We start from the raw sequence: 8,941 nt of genomic DNA, 5'->3' as shown, positions 1-8,941 counted from the left end.
TTAGAAGTAAAGTAGTTCATAAACAAACAAAACAACAAAGATGCAATAATGACAACTCTAGCAACGAAAACAACTACGAGACCATCATTGTTGTTATGGTTTTAACAATTTTCACATTCATCTTTATAAAAGTTAAATATCTTCTGTTTATACATATTTAAATTTAAGAATATTTGGACAACATTTTAGATCATTTTGTAGAAAATTCTATCTTTCCACACCAGAAACTGAAACACACTTTTGTTTGAGGGTATTTCCAGCAAAAGGTTGTTTAAAATCATTATTTCTTCTGCTTGTCTCACTATTTATGGTAAAAAAGGATTTGCAGTCCATGCGGTAACAGGCAGTATTTTGCTTTATGAACAACTAATAAAGTTTGTAAAGAAACCAAGTCCTTCAATTTGAGTAGTCCTGACCTCAGAAACCGTCCTGTAGTATGTTCTCTTGGAGCAACTCAATTAATTATTCTTATAACCCTTTTTTGCAAAATAAATAAGGGCATTAAATTAGTGAAATAAGAATTTCCCCATACCTGCAAACAATACATCAAATATGGCAAAATAAAGGAACAATATAGGATTCTCATTGCCTTATAATTTAACATAAACTTTACTTTGCTCAAAATGGCAATGTTTTAAAAAAATTTATTTCTTACATAGGCTATGTGTGATTTCCAATTTTTCATCAATGAGTACTCCTAAAAACCTAAATTCTGACACTCTCTCAATAGTTATTCCATTTAAAGTCGAACACACATTATAAGGACATTTCTTATTTGTAAACAACATAAATTTTGTTTTACTTAAGTTTAACGAAAGCTTATTTTTATTAAACTATTTCTGAAGTAGGACCAATTTGTTACAAACATGCCAGGTTCCACCTCCACTCATTCACAACGCACCCCCTCACCTGAATACTGAGCACTCACACCTGACCCTCATCATCTTACAATCACCTCTGCACTTCAAATACCACACACGCAATCAGTCAGCGTCCAGTCGCGTTCGCGACAAGGTCTTACCTGTATGCTAACTCTAAGGACTAACTCTATCTCTACTAACCTCTCTCCAGCGATCCCCCGAAGCTTCAAGCCATCTCCGTGCGTGTGTGGGACACCTCCCTCCTTTGACGTCTCTACCCTGCTACTACGGATCCCTTCATCACTGCCATACATCACTCTACCCAGCACTACCCGCTCCTCTGCTTGTGCCTTAATAAACTGTCTGTTATTCCTCAGCCTCCTGTGGTATTCTGTAACACAATTGTTGTTCAGTAATTTTCTTAATATTTTTAAATTCTTCCCCGATACAAAAAAATTTGTATCGTCCGCAAAAAGAACAAAACGTAAAATCTTTGATTCATCACAGAGGTCATTAATATATAAAGTAAATAATTAAGGCCCCAGCACAGAGCCTTGAGGGACTCCACACTGTATTGTTTTCAACTTAGAAAATGGACAACAATATGTAGAGTATATAGGCCATGAATCTAAGTAACTAATAATCCAATCTAATACTACACCTCTAATTCCATATGTCTGTAATTTAGATATCAATATACCATGATCAAGAGTGTCGAAGGCCTTTTTAAGGTCAATAAAAACTCCAACTGTGTGATTTTTATTCTCCAATTCTGTAGTAATGTCCTCTGTGATTTTCATCAAAGGCATAGCTGTTGAGTGGGTACTTCAAAACCCAACCTGATTATCATGTATCAAAGAATGTTTTTCAAGAAAATAATAAAAAATTTAACAAAAAGATTCTCCAGAATTTTAGAAAATTGTGAAAGCAAGGATATAGTCCTATAATTTGTCAGACTATTCCTATCACCAGATTTAAAAAGGGGAATAATTTTATCCATCTTCATTTTATGTGGGTTGAAACCTTTATTAAAAGACAAATTAATTATATATTTTAATGGTTTAATAATGCAACGTATCGTTTCTTTAACAGTATACAGTCGTGGCCAAAAGTTTTGAGAATTACATTAATATTGGAAATTGGAAAAGTTGCTGCTTAAGTTTTTATAATAGCAATTTGCCTATACTCCAGAATGTTATGAAGAGTGATCAGATGAATTGCATAGTCCTTCTTTGCCATGAAAATTAACTTAATCCCAAAAAAACCTTTCCACTGCATTTCATTGCTGTCATTAAAGGACCTGCTGAGATCATTTCAGTAATCGTCTTGTTAACTCAGGTGAGAATGTTGACGAGCACAAGGCTGGAGATCATTATGTCAGGCTGATTGGGTTAGAATGGCAGACTTGACATGTTAAAAGGAGGGTGATGCTTGAAATCATTGTTCTTCCATTGTTAACCATGGTGACCTGCAAAGAAACGCGTGCAACCATCATTGCGTTGCATAAAAATGGCTTCACAGGCAAGGATATTGTGGCTACTAAGATTGCACCTAAATCAACCATTTATAGGATCATCAAGAACTTCAAGGAAAGAGGTTCAATTCTTGTAAAGAAGGCTTCAGGGCATCCAAGAAAGTCCAGCAAGCGCCAGGATTGTCTCCTAAAGAGGATTCAGCTGCGGGATCGGAGTGCCACTAGTGCAGAGCTTGCTCAGGAATGGCAGCAGGCAGGTGTGTGCCCATCTGCACGCACAGTGAGGCGAAGACTTTTGGAAGATGGTCTGGTGTCAAGAAGGGCAGCAAAGAAGCCACTTCTCTCCAAAAAAAACATCAGGGACAAATTGATCTTCTGCAGAAAGTATAGTGAATGGACTGCTGAGGACTGGGGCAAAATCATATTCTCCGATGAAGCCCCTTTCCCATTGTTTGGGGCATCTGGAAAAAGGCTTGTCCGGAGAAGAAAAGGTGAGCGCTACCATCAGTCCTGTGTCATGCTAACAGTAAAGCATCCTGACACCATTCATATGTGGGGTTGCTTCTCATCCAAGGGAGTGGGCTCACTCACAATTCTGCCCAAAAACACAGCCATGAATAAAGAATGGTACCAAAACACCCTCCAACAGCAACTTCTTCCAACAAACAGTTTGGTGAAGAACAATGCATTTTCCAGCACGATGGAGCACCGTGCCATAAGGCAAAAGTGAGAACTAAGTGACTCGGGGACCAGAATGTTGAAATTTTGGGTCCATGGCTTGGAAACTCCCCAGATCTTAATCCCATTAAGAACTTGTGGTCAATCCTCAAGAGGCGGGTGGACAAACAAAACCCCACTAATTCTGATAAACTCCAAGAAGTGATTATGAAAGAATGGGTTGCTATCAGTCAGGATTTGGCCCAGAAGTTGATTGAGAGCATGCCCAGTCGAATTGCAGAGGTCCTGAAAAAGAAGGGCCAACACTGCAAATACTGACTCTTTGCATAAATGTCATGTAATTGTCAATAAAAGCCTTTGAAACGTATGAAGTGCTTGTAATTATATTTCAGTACATCACAGAAACAACTGAAACCAAGATCTAAAAGCAGTTTAGCAACAAACTTTTTGAAAACTAATATTTATGTAATTCTCACAACTTTTGGCCACGACTGTACATATCTAAGACATCACTATGCCATTAAAATGTACTTTTTAATTTAGAGACAGATGAAATAATTTCACTCCCACTAACTTCATTTAAAAGAAAAGGGATTGGATGACTGTCCTGCCTTCACCTGTCCAGCTTTTGTTTTCATTATATAGTGGTTTAGTTTTGGCAAGATTTGGACCAACATTGACAAAAAACGAATGAAACTCATCAGCCATTTTTTCACCACTTATCTCAACGTTCTGTTCATTCATTAAGTATAATGGTTGATTTTAATTCATTTTACTGCCCATAACCTCCCTTAAGACTTTCCACATTTTTTTTATATTACTTTTTTCCATCAGCAAGTTTGTATAATCTTTCTTTGCATGTTTCATAATAGTAGCCAACTTATTTTTATAGGCTGATAATATAAGGTGTATATGTAAGTCAAGATAAGAGGTTATCTTTAACAGAATATTGCCATGGCACTCAAATTTAAACAGCACTCTCAAAATAGGGAAACATCCACATAACCATGATTTTATTATAGTAAAACTTTAGTAACCCATGTTTTTTTAATGTGTTGACTACCATTTGTATAACCACAGATTTACAACAAATACCATGGTTAAACGCAAGACCATGGTTAATTTGTGGTTACCGTGGTTTAACTGTAGTAACCATGGTTTTTTGGTTTCATTTGTAGTAAACATGATTAATTTTCATAAGGGCGGGTTATGTGAACAATGTCAGGTTAAAGAAACAATACATGTATTAGCTATTTGATTGTAGTAAGTATGAATGGGAAAGAGGACAAATGATAGGAAAAAAAGGATTTCAGGATCTTGATCCAGATGTGCGATTGTGTGGTCTGTTCCCGACCGTTCCAATCAAACGCTGATTCGGCGGACCACACCTGATGAAACAATTAGTGAAACACTTCGAGGCTTCGTTTGGTCATAGTCACGTGACATGGGTGTTTCGAATCACGTTTCGGATCAGTGTTTCGACACATCTGCGCTTCTGGATCTCGCAAAGCTTCGGAACGACTGTTTCGCTTCAGCCATCCTTAGCTCCAGAAGCCAGTTCAACAGCTAACTAACCAACAGTTTCCGCTTCGGAAGCCAGTTCAACAGCTAACTAAGCCGCAGTTTCCGCTTCAGAAGCCTGTTTAACAGCTAACTAACCAGCAGTTTCCACTTCAGAAGCCAGTTCAACAGCTACCTACACCGCAGTTTCCACTTCAGAAGCCAGTTCAACAGCTACCTACCCCGCAATTTCCACTTCAGAAGCCTGTTCAACAGTTAACTAAGCCGCAGTTTCCGCTTCAGAAGCCTGTTCAACAGCTAACTAACCAGCAGTTTCCGCTTCAGAAGCCAGTTCAACAGCTACCTACCCCGCAATTTCCACTTCAGAAGCCAGTTCAACAGATAACTAAGCCGCAGTTTCCGATTCAGAAGCCAGATAAACAGCAGTTTCAGAAGCCAGTAGTGCAGGCAGAGCCCCTTGATAAATGTGCTGTAGCTGATTCTGAGCAGATCCAATGTGGTCTACCTGGGATCAGTGGTGCTGAGTGTGAAGCTATCTAGCTATTTAGCTAGCTGCTTTAACGGACAGCAGTGTTTCTATGGAAGGGCGGGTAAGTGTTCTCAATCTTATTCCGTTCGTGTCAAACTGATTCTCTGAATTTAACCTGCTCTTGTACCTTGTTCTAGTGACTGTCCAGTGTATTAGAGATGGTCAGTTTGTGGTAGTGGTGTCTAGAGACGTTACTCTGCCTCGACTGAGTCTGGATACGGTTCATCTACTGGGTGGAAATGACCCACCTTGTGCTCCTGTGGGGTCTACACCTTCCTTTGCTATATACCAGTTCCCTGTGACCGCATGTGGCACGAGCGTGATGGTGAGCAGCAGCTACTGGTTTTATTCTGCATTGCTTATGATGGACTGGATGCTGACACGTTCCTATTGACAGGAGGACAGCGGATATGTGGTGTATGAAAACCGAATGACCTCCTCGTATGAAGTGGGGATTGGACCATATGGTTCCATCACAAGGGACAGTCATTTTGAGTAGGTGATCCATGTCTTGGTGTGACCATTAATCCCTGATAAATGCTACAAGCTCGCTGTGTGTCGTCCAGGTTTCTCTTCCAGTGTAGATATTCGGGAACTTCTGTGGAAGCTCTGGTTGTGGAGGTCAACTCTGTTCCTCCACCTCCACCAGTAGCTGCTCCTGGACCTCTCAGGGTGGAGCTCAGACTGGCCAATGGCCAATGTGTCACCAAAGGCTGTGCTGAAGGTAAGGTCTTGTCCTGTGTCTGCCTAAAGCCTTTCAGACTGGAGTCTGGTTAAACCCCAGTGTTGTTCCTCAGGGGATGAGGCCTACACGTCCTATTACAGTGACGCTGATTATCCCATCACAAAAGTCCTGCGAGAGCCTGTGTATGTTGAGGTGCACATTATGGAGAGGACCGACCCCAACATTGTCCTGACGCTGGGACGTTGTTGGACGACTTCAACCCCCAGTCCACTCAGTCTCCCCCAGTGGGACCTTCTGATCGACGGGTGAGTGTACAGCCAATCTTTATCCAGTTGGTCTGCTGGGAGACCCTTTCTAACTTTCTCTTGTTTTCAGATGCCCTTACCAGGACGACCGCTATCTGACCACACTGGTTCCAGTGACTGGATCGTCTGGTCTTCAGTTCCCAACCCACTACAAGCGCTTTGTTGTGAAGATGTTCACATTTGTAGATCCAGCCTCACTGGCTGCTCTGAAGGAAACCGTATGCCCCCCTTTACTTGAACATCTGTATATTTACTACTTGTGGATTCTATGACTTGAGCCTCTTTCTTCCCTGTCAGATCTTAATCCACTGCAGTACAGAGGTGTGCCATCCATCATCTGGCTCTTGTGAGCAAATCTGCACTAGGAAACGTGAGTTCTTGCTTTCTCTTGACAAGAGGAACGGAGCATTTTAGAAGTGCATTCTCACTTCGAACATTTCTCTTTCAGGAAGAGACACTCGTATCAAGGCTGTCTCTGGGGAGCAGACTGTGGTTTCTAGTGGAGAAGTTACTCTGGTCATGTAAATCTAGTGTTTTTTTTTTTTTTTTTTTAATAAACTTTGCAGAACCCTTAGGTGTCTTTGTCTATTGGCATTGTTTTGGTTCAGCAGAATGTGGGATTACATGCCTCTTCCCAGTGTTTTCCCCTCTCACTATTAAACCAAGGTTCCACAACCTTTTGTAAGGTTGTGCATTCCTTAATCCTTCCTCCAGTTGCTAACCTGGGGCCGCACAAGGCTCCCCTTATTCTTTTAATTTGTCTTCCAAACAGTAGTTTGGTTCCCGACATTCACAATATAGAAAGTAGTTATGTGGATTACTTGCGGCTTTTGTTTTAAATACAACTCAAATCGCTGAGCTCAAGTTTTAAGTGGAAATCAATTCTCGACTGTCTTGAAGCAAACACGAAACGGTGTCAATTGTCTGCAACTCAAAGTAGTGATATTAAAGGAATACTTCACCCCAAAATTGTGTCACTAATCCCTTACCCCGTGTTGTTCCCAACCTGTAAAAACTTCATTCGTCTTCGTAACACAATTTAACCCCTTACTTGTCACCCCCCATTTTCAGCATGGAGACACAAATGACATACCCAAAATTAAAAGGTTGCTGCTTAGGAGTCTTTCTTACTAGATACATAATGTTCCCAAAGCTGACACTTCAAAGTTTACTGTTCATGAATCAGAATTACTCAGACTGTTATAATCGAGATAAGCTCAAACATGTCAATAAAAATATTTAAAACATACTGAAGTGTACTAAATGATGTAGGATATGATTTTAGATACATGATGAAGCTAAAGCCACAAGTCTACTAATACTCCACTTTGATATTTCAGAATCTGATCTCACAAAGTGTGAATTTTATTAAACCTTTTCTAAGACCATGTCATGTGTATTTTTAGAGAAGGCTCATAAAAGGCTAATAAAATTGATTTGACTCCTGGAATGCGATTATCTCTTGTTTGATTCTATTGTTCTTGCGAAACAAGCCTTTCACACATCGGCCAGGTATGACACAATAATGATAAATGAGGATTTTCTTTTTTTTATTCCGCTACTATTAGCCTTTGTTTTGGGTATTTCAAGGTTTACCAAGCCACATCGCTTCATTTCCAGTATACATTTACCCCACTATTATCAAAAGCCTTACTATAAAAATACAAAACATTTTCTTACAACCTTTGACAATACTACAAAATGCATTATGAAGAAGATCTGCACCTGCTATGTAGCTGCATTAGAGCTAACGTTAGCATCAAGCTACATGAGACTATTTATGAAATTATTAGTACACTTTTACTCAAAACTCACTTTAAACCCTGACTGAGTGTTTGTAATAACCTCCTTTTGGTCGTTTACGGTTGTAAAAATATGCTATTTATAGCCTTTTACGTCGCTGCACAAGTTAGCATTTCAGATGTACATTTTTAATATTGTTATAAAAACGCCCCAAATCTCAAGAAAATCACATACCAACTATTAACTAACGTAATCGTGTGTTTATTATTTGGATATTTCATGGGTACAGAGGTTTCTCTGTGTTGTTGTGGTCAGATATCAACACGGAAGTGTACAGGAAATGCATCATGGGCAGGACAGGGCGGGATATGATGCACCGTTATGATGGACAAGACACGGGCGAATCCGGTCTCTGTCAGCGCGCACACGGAAGACTATACACACAGAGACAGGGCTGGGAGCGGATCATTATCATCAGATCGCGTAAATCAGTGGAAAATGAATAGAAATTATGATTCTGTCTGAAGAAATATGAAGTAAATATATCTCTGTGTATATGCAACTTTTGACTATAAACCCTATTTGACACTTTTCAGTGAATCTATGAGAACACAAACCACTGCAGACGTGACTGAATATAAATGCTTGGTGAATTTCATCCACCAGTCCAAACATTAGTTCTCTTTGGGTGTCATTTCGGCAATGATTTCTCAGAATTATAACTGACCTGCTACTGCACAAAAAACCCCTTACGTCAGTACAGGTTCTGCAAGTTTGGCTCCCCAAATACTAAATTGAACTTAAGAGATGCCTGCCATTTTCCTAACACAATGGAAAAACCTATAAATAACCCATCTGAAGGTGGAAAATGTTGTGCCAGTGTTGATACTGGGAGTGCGCTTTTATTGTACATGGATTTAAAAGCATTAGAGATGTCAACAAGGAGCATTAGGAAACGGATTTAACTGCGCAAACCTATTTGGGGATGCAAGGAGAAAATTAAACTGCTCATTTGAAGTTACCAACACGAAGAAATCAAGTTCACTGCATAAGAGGCACGTAAAATCTGCAGTGCTTCTAGGAAGTGGACGTTCACGCAGAACTCCCAGAATTCCCTTTACAGCATCATGGGCAATGTATTCCACC

General features: G+C 39.8%; 1 pseudogene; it reads left to right on the top strand.

The window, feature by feature from the left end:
* The first annotated feature begins 4,659 nt into the window (after positions 1–4,659).
* Positions 4,660–6,590, top strand: LOC132099111 (zona pellucida sperm-binding protein 4-like; annotated as a pseudogene).
* The last annotated feature ends 2,351 nt before the right edge of the window (positions 6,591–8,941 follow it).

The sequence above is a fragment of the Carassius carassius genome, chromosome 22 (genome assembly GCF_963082965.1).
Source record: "Carassius carassius chromosome 22, fCarCar2.1, whole genome shotgun sequence".
Lineage (NCBI taxonomy): Eukaryota > Metazoa > Chordata > Actinopteri > Cypriniformes > Cyprinidae > Carassius > Carassius carassius.
This window is presented reverse-complemented; position numbering and strand designations above follow the sequence as displayed.